The sequence below is a fragment of the Anastrepha obliqua genome, chromosome 3 (assembly GCF_027943255.1).
Source record: "Anastrepha obliqua isolate idAnaObli1 chromosome 3, idAnaObli1_1.0, whole genome shotgun sequence".
Lineage (NCBI taxonomy): Eukaryota > Metazoa > Arthropoda > Insecta > Diptera > Tephritidae > Anastrepha > Anastrepha obliqua.
This window is the reverse complement of record NC_072894.1, coordinates 74614640-74626754: the sequence shown is the minus strand read 5'-3', so window position 1 is coordinate 74626754 and position 12115 is coordinate 74614640. Positions and strand designations below refer to the sequence as shown.

The following is a 12115-nucleotide window of genomic DNA, read 5'->3' as shown; positions in this document are numbered from 1 at the left end:
CATTGAAAAAGAAGAAACCGTAGAACCTGTATGTGTTCTATATAGAAAAAGTCTTCGCATGCTCAGATTCGGCTTTCTTTACAGCGTTGAAGAGGTCTCTCGAAGGGTTGCCAGGATAAGCAAAATTCATTAAAACCATTGGTTGCTTCAGAGAAGGCTCAGGAGTGTAAAGACGAGCCCCAGTGGTATCACAATGATACTATTCAGGCCTCAGTGTGTCGGATGATGGCCACTCACCTAACCTAGCCTAACCTAACCTAACCTAAGTATGCTATTCTCAAACCCAAGCTGCTCTTGTTTTCTTATTTTCTCATTCGACTAGCCACATGTCATCACGTCTCAACCAATTTATGAAATAATACCCAAAACTAAAAAAAACACACTGCGTACATACTAACGGGTAGGCCATTTAAAGCGGGCCCATCTGGCAACCCTATAACTTTTGACAGGAACGTCAGATCGACTAATGACATAGCGCGTTGGAAGCGTCAGTCCAAGACAATTTTTACCATGGAGCAGTACACTCCAAAAGAACGCGCTGAAATAATTCAGCTTTACATCCAAAATAACTTCTCAATTGTGAAAACTCAACGTGCGTTTAAAAAAAAAAATAAAGTTAAAAGTGCGCCATCCAAAAGCACTTTACAGCGTTTATACGCAAAATTTATTAACCACGGTAGTCTCAGCAATACCAGCCACGCATCCAGACAACGTACACGACGTTCTGCTGAAAATATCGAGGCTGTACGAGCCAGTGTTGAGGAGGCTCCGCGAACATCGAGTTATCGTCGTTCTCAGGAATTAGGCATCGCCAGGACAACACTCAGGCGCATAATTCGCATCGATTTGAAAATGTTTCCGTACAAAATTCAAATGGCACAAAAATTAAACCCGGCTGATTACCCGAAACGGCTTGATTATGCCCTGGAAGGTTGATTTCGAAAAATGGTGATTTTCCGTGGCCACCGAGATCACCAGATTTGACGCCACCGGACTTTTATTTGTGGGGTTATCTGAAATCCAAGGTATACATCAACAAGCCAAGGACTCTAACTCAACTTAAAAACAATATCCGACGCGAAATCGCCGCCATACCGGCCGAAATATTGGCCAAAACGATGGAAAACGCCGAAAAAAGGACACATTTGGCCATCAAGGCCAGAGGCAAACATTTGAAGGATATCATTTTCAAAAACTAGCTGGAACAAATCTCCTTGAATCAAAATAAATGATTTTTCATATCAACACAAAAAAAAATGTTTTTTTCAATGTTTTTTTTCAGAAACAAATGGGCCCGCTTTAAATGGCCTACCCTGTACGAAGAGCAGCACTATAGGCAGGTTTCGGTTAGAGCTCAGCGGTTTGTTTGTAAAATAGAAGTATCATAATTTGCATGCAGCGTATCCCATAGGCTGTGTGCAATTCCAATTTAGTTTCCAAATTAGTTTCACCTTACTCGAATAATTTCCACTTCTAATCCCATCAACAGGCTTTTTCTAGCCATACATGTATGTACCGATGAATGTATTTTTCTGCACCACGTCCTCTTTCTACTCATACTGCGTAGATGTTATAGTCATGAGTTTTGACGTGTTGATAAGGATTCCAGCAGACGGTTTTCACAGAAAATTTACTGAGTTCGGTAAGACTGGTATTTAGGTTGCTCGTTTTTAATATCTGCAACAGTTAAAGCAAAGCCGAATGCGGCTGCAGTATAGACAAATACAAATTTGTGGCAAAAATACTACATACATATAAACAGACATATATGCGTAGGTACTTAAAAAAAATTCACACACTCTGCTGTTTGCTGTTACCCCGAAAGAAGCAAAAAATTCATAAGTGCTTGACTGGAAGAGTGCACATGGAACGCCAGCTAGTGACGTTGTTAGACAGCACAAAAAAAGGAAAAATAAACAAAAACAACAATATATTCAGCTAAGCAAATTGGAAGCTGATATGTACAAAAATATACAAAGCTTGAAATTTTTGTTACGCAGTTGGTATTTGCAACATCTCAGCTAAATTGAGCAAACATCAACTGCAAAGCGAGCGGAGAAGCTCGTAGCTTTGGTTGAGCAAATGAACCTATTAAATTGAAAATATGCTTGGAATTTGAAATATGCAACATTTGCTAAACCGGCACAAATTTGCACTCACTTACATTATGGCAAGAAAATCGGCCCACAAAATTAAAACAAAAACCAAAAAACTTTAAATAAACCATTTTGCTCAAGCGGCTTGGCTTGTAAGCAGCTTCCAATGGATTAAATTACTTAATAATCTTTTGTTATTGTTTTGTTGTTGATATAATACTTCTGCACTGCAAAGGGTTAACTTTCACGAAATAAATTTATATTCTCCCCAAACTTTCGTGTTAAGTTGAGTTTCAGGCGTGAATATTGTGCATGCTTATAATTTGAATTAAGCAATGAAGAAGAAAAAATGGCAAGGAAAATAAAGCGTGTTCGTATTATTAGATGTAAATACCCTATGATCTGAAAGTACTGGGAATGTTAAACAAAAAAAACAGAGTTAAATTTTAGGCAAATTTTTTTATCTTCTTCAAAATATGACCCGTCTGAAGCAACACACATGTGCCAACGTTTAACCCAGTCCTCCATGCACCCCTGGTAGGTCGACGAAGGGATGGCCTTCAGCTCCTTTGTCGCATTCTCTTTGATCTCCTGTATCGACTGGAATCTTCTTCCACGAAGTGGTAACTTCAAATTGGGAAAAGAAAAAGAAGTATCAGGTGAAGTCGGTGCTTGCACGATGGTATTTACTTAGTCGAAGAATTTTTCGCCCACATTTCCAGCTGTTAGCGACGCACAGCATCTCTCAAACGCTTCAAAACGGATAAATAGAGACAGATGTGTGTTTTACAGTCCTATCAACATAAGAAAAAAATTTGGATCGGTTCTCACGTGTGCGGTTCATTTAAATTAAACATTCCCGGTACTTTCTGATCATAGGGTATGTATGAACTTATGTATAGGTCCGCCATATAACTTTCCGGAATTAAAAATGCTATAAAAAAGAAACTACTCAAAATTTTTCCAAACAGTTTTTTTTATTTTGAAGTAAAACCCTTCCGGTTAATGATGGAACACAACTTCATTCATATGGCTGTCTCGGCTAGCCATGCACCATCCCATACGATCGGTCCAATTTTTCAACACATTTTCGATTGTATGCGGCTGTATTTCAGCTATGACATCGCGTATGTTGGTCTTCAGTGCATCAATTGTTGCTGGTTTGTTGGCATAACACTGGTCTTTGACGGCACCCCAAAGATAATAATCCAACGGCGTCAAATCGCAGCTCCGAGGCGGCCAAACGATATCAGAATTTCGGCTGATAATGCCATCTTCGAAGACAGTGCGCAAAAGATTTTCTTCTTCCCATTGCTGTACGTAATTTTCGTACACATTCTGCAACATTACCATGATTTTCAAAGTAATGTCACAATATTTCCCAGCGTTCCTTGAGCGTATACACAACCATTTTCGTTCAGCGGAAGAATAAAACTAATTTTCTGTCAAATCAGATGACAGCTAAGTGTTACCATTCTTCAAATAATACCTAGTTCAAATGCGTAATGAATATATGTGCCGTTTTTCAGGTACCTTATGCAGGTATAAAAAAAATATTATAAAATTGCATTTTTATTATTCCATATTTTATTATAACTATTTAGGAAAGGTCTTTGAGGGACAAAAGGCTTTGAAGTTATCTTAACTCAAATTAATCATCAGTATTGTCCTATATTTTTATTCCATTTTTTAAGTTAAAATACTTATACAAAAATTTTAAAAATTGTTTCATAGTTAGTCATATTTGGTTGATTCTTAATTTACATATACAGAGGTCATTTGAATAGTCCTTGCAAAATTAGAAACTACTTAATTGTTTCGGATAGACGTTATTTATTTTTCGACATAGTCTCCTTTTAGACATCCGTCTACTTCCATTCTACTTCTACTTCTACTTCTACTTCTACTTCTACTTCTACTTCTACTTCTACTTCTACTTCTACTTCTACTTCTACTTCTACTTCTACTTCTACTTCTACTTCTACTTCTACTTCTACTTCTACTTCTACTTCTACTTCTACTTCTACTTCTACTTCTACTTCTACTTCTACTTCTACTTCTACTTCTACTTCTACTTCTACTTCTACTTCTACTTCTACTTCTACTTCTATTTCTACTTCTACTTCTACTTCTACTTCTACTTCTACTTCTACTTCTACTTCTACTTCTACTTCTACTTCTACTTCTACTTCTACTTCTACTTCTACTTCTACTTCTACTTCTACTTCTACTTCTACTTCTACTTCTACTTCTACTTCTACTTCTACTTCTACTTCTACTTCTACTTCTACTTCTACTTCTACTTCTACTTCTACTTCTACTTCTACTTCTACTTCTACTTCTACTTCTACTTCTACTTCTACTTCTACTTCTACTTCTACTTCTACTTCTACTTCTACTTCTACTTCTACTTCTACTTCTACTTCTACTTCTACTTCTACTTCTACTTCTACTTCTACTTCTACTTCTACTTCTACTTCTACTTCTACTTCTACTTCTACTTCTACTTCTACTTCTACTTCTACTTCTACTTCTACTTCTTCTTCTACTTCTACTTCTACTTCTACTTCTACTTCTACTTCTACTTCTACTTCTACTTCTACTTCTACTTCTACTTCTACTTCTACTTCTACTTCTACTTCTACTTCTACTTCCACTTCTACTTCTACTATACTTCTTTCACTTGATCACTTTCGAACAAAAAGAGTTGTCCAAGTCTGAAAAATAGCTATTCGTTTCTACAAACACCTCCTCGTTTGAATAAAATCTTTCTCTCGCCAGCCATTTTTTTCGAATTGTGTGGAGTAGGGCAATTCTGAGTGAAACGAGTTGGAACCTATTTCTATTAATTTTGCGATCATAACTACCGAGGCGTGAGCTGATGCGTTGTCGTGTTGGAAAAGGGAAATCACTCGACTTCCTCGTTTCAAAGGAATGCCAAACACAAAGAAATGGATCGATCTGACTAAAACTTGGTGTGTGTTCTGTCAAGAAATGCTACCAACTAAACATAATCTCGATAAGCGCTAGTAGTGTCATCTCTCTGGCTAGGGTCGTACTTTTCAAATGCATTTTTCGAAACGATCCTTCTTATTTTGCTTTATTTAATATTAAGACGAAAAAATTACTTGTTATTAGTGAAATTAATAAGGAAAAGGCAATGAAATAATAAATAAACAAATAACCCGGTCGGAATTGACTTGAAAGAGTAGGTCCCTCCCTAATTACATACGTATATAAGATGGCGCTAAACTAATTATAAAATTTTGTTTTTCAATAACTTTGTAATAAATTAAAAAAAATGATTTGAGTAATATTAATTTTTATTCTGACCTTTACGTGTTTCATTACTTACTTGTTCGTGTACTGTAGCTGCCTAGTTCACAAGATTCAAATATGATTCACGTACAACGCCAATTACAAAAATTAAAAATCTTCCGATAGATTTGCAGATAGTTTTGAATTCAATCAGAGCTCTCATGATGGGTGCATTTCTTGCATAAAGAGTTCTTATAAAGCCCACATGGAGAAATCTAAATTACGAAGCGCTCTAGATAAGTTGTTAAGATAGATTTGCCACAGAAGGGAGGGGCAATCCTCAACTCCTTGAATAATATCAAACACGAAAGATAAAGAGAAAATAGTTTTTTTTGAAGCGTTCGATATAATCGATTTTAAATTTGGCAGCATAAAGTAAAAACTTGGGACATGATTGATAAACAGGACAAAGTACTACTTTGGAGTACCCCAGATGACACAATAAATAATATGACTGTTGCTTGCCATCGACAGCCATACACCTACGATTCAAGAGACTGCAATCGATGATGCAATTTGGAATGGAACGCTAAGTTCCTAACAAAGGATTGAATGCGAAACTTTCTCAAAGAAAAATCTGTATATATAAAATGACCTCGAAACAGACAAGCTTGAAATAGTAGATTCTTCAAGAATAAATCAAATTGAGTTTTTGGCCAAAAGAACCACGTTATCTTTCACTATGCATTCCAGTATTTACAGGTTGTCGAAAACTTCGAAATAGGTCTATAGTCGAAATAGGTCTATAGTTCAAAATAGGTCGTTTTTGGTCAGAGTAATAGAAGCTAATTTCCTTTCATCAATAAAATTACCTCTAGACCTGCAGAAAATCAACTGGAGAGGATAGGAAAGTGACACGCAATTTTGTTGTGGTAACATTTAGCATTGTATGTGAAATTATTTTATTATGACAAAACGAATGTAGTACTACGTCATTCTAGGATCAGACTAGACCGAGCTGATTGTTCAGTAAATATTTTAAGCTGCCAAAATTAGTCTGTGCTATGTAAACAGAATACTAAGCACAGCAACATACCAATTCAGGGTCGTAGTAAATTGAGCTTTATATATAGCCTTGGTAGGAGGTGGGTAGGTAGGTGAAATCAATCTATTAAGAATCTAAAGATTTGGGCGTAAATTTTGACAGTCGTTTTTTTTCAATTAATAGCCACATTACTTTCATCTTATCAAAATCATATTCAACGACGGAATAGCTCAAATTTTACGGACCCTTATACCGGGAAATATTTGTTTACTGTATTCGTTCGCTTCAGGTTAGAATACGCCACCTTTATTTGGAGGTATGACCAAATGTATTTTTTGTCTAATCTGACACATCACGCTTACTATTGATTTTTAGAAAGGAAAAGTTCGATTCTTACTCGCTCGTTTGTTTTCAATGTTATCAAAGGCGACATTGATTGCCCATTTCAACTTCAATGCAGTAATTTTCTTACACCTCGCAGAATTCTTCGTAACGCTCCACCTTTCTATTTAAATAAGTTCAATACAAATTATGCTCGCCACGGTCCTATTGAACGTGCTCTTAGTGATTTTAATGAGATCTCCAACTTTCTAACTTTCTGTGTTTCTCAGTTCCTAAGAAAGAATTTTCTGTACTATTGAACTCAATTTTTTTGGTTAGTTAGAGGTAAGCTTGTATATTTTAGTTAAATATAAGTTTGTCAGTGAATTAGCTTTAGTAGTGAGTCTGAAATTAATATATGTTTTCCTAACTTCTTGAAAAATAAATAAGTAATTAAATAAAATAAACGCACAGATTTATATATGTAACCAGATTAAAAGCAATGTGTGTTAAGTCAACAGCATATCTAGGAACACAACAAGCAGTAGATATGAAATTGTATCTAGAAAGCGCAGCACTAGTTCATTTTGAGACAGCACTAGACCGAGCTTATCATTCAGTTTAATACACTCAACTGTCAAACGCGTTATGCCAGCAACACAGCTAGTATGCACAACTATATATTTGCGGACCAGTACAGCTCTAGACCATACGAGGATGAGACTAGACTGCGCTTATTGCTCAGTAAATGCTTTCAACCGTCAAAAGTAGTATGGGTTCCGCCAATAGCACACCTAGGTGCATATCCCATATTATATACATTTGTATGGAAACAAATCGAGACCCTTGCAGCACTAATATACATTCTGTCAAAAAAGTGCCGGGAGTTGTTCAATAAAACGCAAAATATTTGTTTAATCATCAAAATTTATTTTGTCATCTTCAAAATGGGCTCCATTCGAAGCAATACACATGTGCCAACGATTAGTCCAGTCATCAAAGCACCTTTTTAACGCTTTTGAAGAGATCTTATTCAGCTCCCTCAGCGAATTCTACTTAATGACCTCCATCGACTTAAAGCGGCATCCGTGGAGTGGCAATTTAAGTTTTGGGAAAAGAAAAGAGTCACAGGGGGCTACATCCGGTGAATATGGTGGTTGTTCGATGATATTTGCCGAGATTTTGGTCAAAAAAGTGTTCACCATATGAGCGTTGTGAGACGGTGAGTTACCCTGGCGCAAGATGCATGAGTTTTTTTCCACAAATTGGACCGTTTTCTACGCACATTTTCTCTACCCATAACATGGTTTTCGGCTCATGTGGATAGCGCCATTCAGCCGCCTGTTGACTGGTTTGCATGTTAAACTCATATACCCACGTCTCCTCACCTGTTATGATGCGCTGGATAAAGCATATCTTCAGTCACCTTCCTCCGAAGAAGTTTTTGGAAGAAATTTAACTGCCTTGGAACGAATCCGGAAACCACGCGTCTTATGCTCGCGTCTCTATACCCGTTTTTGTTCCCTGTGGTCCATATTTTACTAACAAGTCTATCCAATCAGCAAATCAGCTGTTCACTAATACGCGTAAAAATCGTCTGTCACCCTAGAATTTTAATCAGAATTAACTGCGTTGGCAATCCCAATTATCCAAAATCCCGCGGTCTGTCGTATTGTATTATGTTACAATCCCTTTTTTCATATCTTTTTTGCACCTCTTTGTAATCAGTTTGTAAATATGCTATTTAGAACTAGTTTGCTTGCTCAACTGTCCAATAATTTCCTTCAGGATGGTATAGTGCCAACATCCTGTAAGATTTCTTTCAAGCAAATATTTATTTATATGTATGTAAGTATGCAGTGGCGCCCGTGGCTGTGAGAAAGTGTGAAGCTGTAAATAAATTGTTGACGCCTAGTATTTGTAGGCTTATAAATGTCGCATAAATGCCGAACAAGGCAATGGGGGAGTGAGGGAATCTTGTTTATGCTGCTCGTAGAAAAATATAATACAGACACACATATCCACAAATGGGTGAATATAGTTATACTAGTTAGGTAATCTCGCCAGTAAACCGCTTTAGAGTAGAATGCTTCAAAATTTTAAATACTGTAGTACATTCATACCATATATCTCGAAATAACAGAGGCGAGAAAAATCAATTTGGCCCTTGTTGTCCATCCAACAATCAGGCCTTAACAGAAGTAAAATTAAAATATCTCAACATAACTGTGGTGGCTATGCCATTCTTCACATTAAGCGACTTTCCATTTGAAATAAGTGAATTATCAAGCTTTATCTATAAAGCTAAAGTAAAGAAAATGCATGAAAGAAAATGCATATAACTGCGCATAAATCCTTCCGGTAGGTGTTTGATTGGCTTGCTTCGGTGTGCTACACTTCAAAATATCATTTTTTATCCTGTTCAGCTCCTCCTTCCATGTCGTCTTTATATCGTCAATCGGAGCGTAGCGTCGTCCTTTTATAGGCCTCTTCAGTCACAGGGGTCCGATCTGGGCAATACGGTGGCTGTGGCATCATTAGTGCGTTGTTTTTGGACAAAAAGTCGCGCACAAGCAACGATGTGTGAGCAGAGGCGTTATGGTGATGCGAGAGCCAATTTTTGTTCTTTCACAAATCCGGGCGCTTCCGGCGGATTTCTTCGCGCAAATTGCGCATGACTTGCAGATAATATTCCTTAATGACCGTTTTATCTTGTGGCAAGAACTCATGATGCACAACGCCCCTGCAATCGAAGAAAACAGTAAGCAAAACTTTTACATTCGACCGAACTTGACGCGCTTTTTCCGGTCTTGGTTCGTGCGGCAGCTTCCATTGAGATGATTGAGCTTTGGTTTCCACGATATAACCATAAACCCACGATTCGTCTCCAGTTATGACCCTCTGAAGCAAATTTGGTTCGTCGCGGGCAGAGTCCAACATCTCATTAGCAATGTTCATGCGATGCTACTAGTCGAAATTGAGCAGTTTTGGTGCGAATTTTTCGGCGACCCGCCTTATATCCAAATCATTGAAAAAGATCGAATGGCACGAGCCAATCGATATGTCTTGGTCCTCAGCAACTTCTCTACGGTGATTCGACGATTGGTCAATACCATTTTCTTCACTTCATCAATTTTTTCGTCTGTTGTTAAGTTGCTCGGGCGTCCGTCGTTCGGCACGCTTTTCGTCGTTCACATCTTCTCAGCATTTTGAGAACATTTTGTACCATTGATAAACGTTGCTTTGGTCGAAAGTAGCTTCTCCGTATAACACAGTCAATATTCGGAATGCATTCGCGCACTTAATTTCGCTTTTCACGCAAAATTTGATACAGGTTCTTTGATCAATCGTTTTGAACCAGTAAAAATCGAACGTAACACCTATAATAATGTCTGCCTGGAAATCCAACGTAGAGTCTCTCTTGCCAACAAGTGCTACTTGGGACTAAGTAGGCAAATGAGTAGTAAAGTCCTCTCTCGATGAACAAAACTAACACTCTACAAGACTCTCATCATGCCCGTTCTAACGTATGGCGCAGAAGCGTGGACGATGACAACATCCGATGAAGCGACGCTTGGAGTGTCTGAGAAAAAGATTCTGCGTAAGATTTTTGGACCTTTGCACGTTGGCAACAGCGATGGAGCGATAAGCTGTATGAACTTTACGACGACATAGACAGAGCGCAGCGAATAAAGATCCAGCGGCTACGCTGGCTGGGTCATATCGTCCGAATGGATACAAACGCTCCAGCTCTGAAGGTATTTGATGCGGTACCAGCTGGTGGTAGCAGAGGATGAGGAAGGCTTCCTTTGCGTTGAAAAGATCAGGTGGAGAAGAACTTAGCTTCACTTGGTGTGTCCAACTGGCGCCGGTTAGTACGAGAAAGAAACTACTGGCGCGCTTTGTTAAACTCGGCCAAAATCGCGTCAGCGGTTATCGCACCAATTAATAAGATGAAGAAAATCGAAGACGTGTCGAAACACGTGCAAGCAAAGCAGCTATCAACAATTAATATAACTGAACATTGAAAATGGCCGAACTCGTCGGCATGAGTGAGAGACATAAGTATCAACATATCGCCACAAAAAAATCGTAATATGAATATAGGTAACCTTTGAGAATTCAAAATTCGCGATGCTTTTTGAACACATCTCGTATACGAGATTTTTGAGTGCTGTTGACATACTGGATTCTTGTAGACAAAGACGACAATCTATCTTCGCTGTGAGTGGCGCGGGTTGGTTGGTTGACTACAATATTGCTAGGGATAGTAATTGGTTTCTTGAAAAAGGATTCCATTGCCAAACGAGTAGGGGATTAAGAAATAATAGGTGGACTATTCATACGATTTTCGATGCTTGCAAGAACCAATGTTCGATAAAGTTATTAAAAAATTTCGTCTAGCATCATTTTTCCTGAGCTCATCAACTTTCGTGAAAATACAAAACGTTGCTAATGCCATGACATCCAGCATGTTGCAAAAGAAAGCAAAGGTCCAACAACTTGTTCGCTGTTTTGATGCGAAATGTGTGACCATACAATTGACACCAGCTTTGTGTGCATTATAATAAACAATGGTCGATGGTTTTTTTGCTTCATCTTCACAATTTTTGGTATAATGAATGGTGGAGAGTAAATTATCTACTCTATTTTATTTTGGTACACAGCTGCTGATTGAACAAGGTTTTCATTAAAACCAAACAATGACGAAAGCACCGGGCGAGATTTCTCCTTTTTCATTTCTGGTGGAATGCAGCGTTTGTTGGATCGTATGGTGCCAACTATGGTTCAAGTCCTATAGCAGCGAAGCGCTTAGCTTAATTGAAAGTGACGAAAAAGTTGTCCTGTTTTTTCGGAATAATTGGAAATGTAGCCGATGTGAGTAATGTAGTGATGTGAGTAATGGTTCAACGTAGAATGGTCAACTTGTTAACCAGAATTTTTCGGAAATATGGCAGCTCTCACGAGAAAACAAGTGAATTTGTTATCATTCAAAACGTTGAATTATTGGATCATCCTCTCTATAGTCTTGATTTGGAAATCACTGGGTTCTTTTTATAATGGCATATCAAAAATAATAGCATAGGCAACATTTTGGGCTCGCGGTTAGTGCGTTCAAAATTGCCACTTGAACTGGGCGAAGTGACTTAACATTTTCAATGATCTTGAAAGTTAGTACACGATTACAGTAAAAAAAGGGCGCAGAAGGGCGTGTCACTGACTTCTTTTTTGCAAATATGCATATTTCTAAAACTACTTTGCCAAACTCAATCCAATTTGCATTTGACTTTCTCAAGCTTGACTTTAAAGGTTTTTTATCTGAAATTAAACTTTCCCCCGCGATATAAATGTCGCCTTCGTCCGAGGTAGCATATCCCCGTCTCAACAAGGTGGT

General features: G+C 37.9%; 1 protein-coding gene across 1 annotated transcript in view; it reads left to right on the top strand.

The window, feature by feature from the left end:
• The window catches only part of LOC129242997 (uncharacterized), a 153585-nt gene that overhangs the window by 103988 nt on the left and 37482 nt on the right, over positions 1–12115 (top strand). The gene's annotated exons all lie outside the window — the stretch shown is intronic.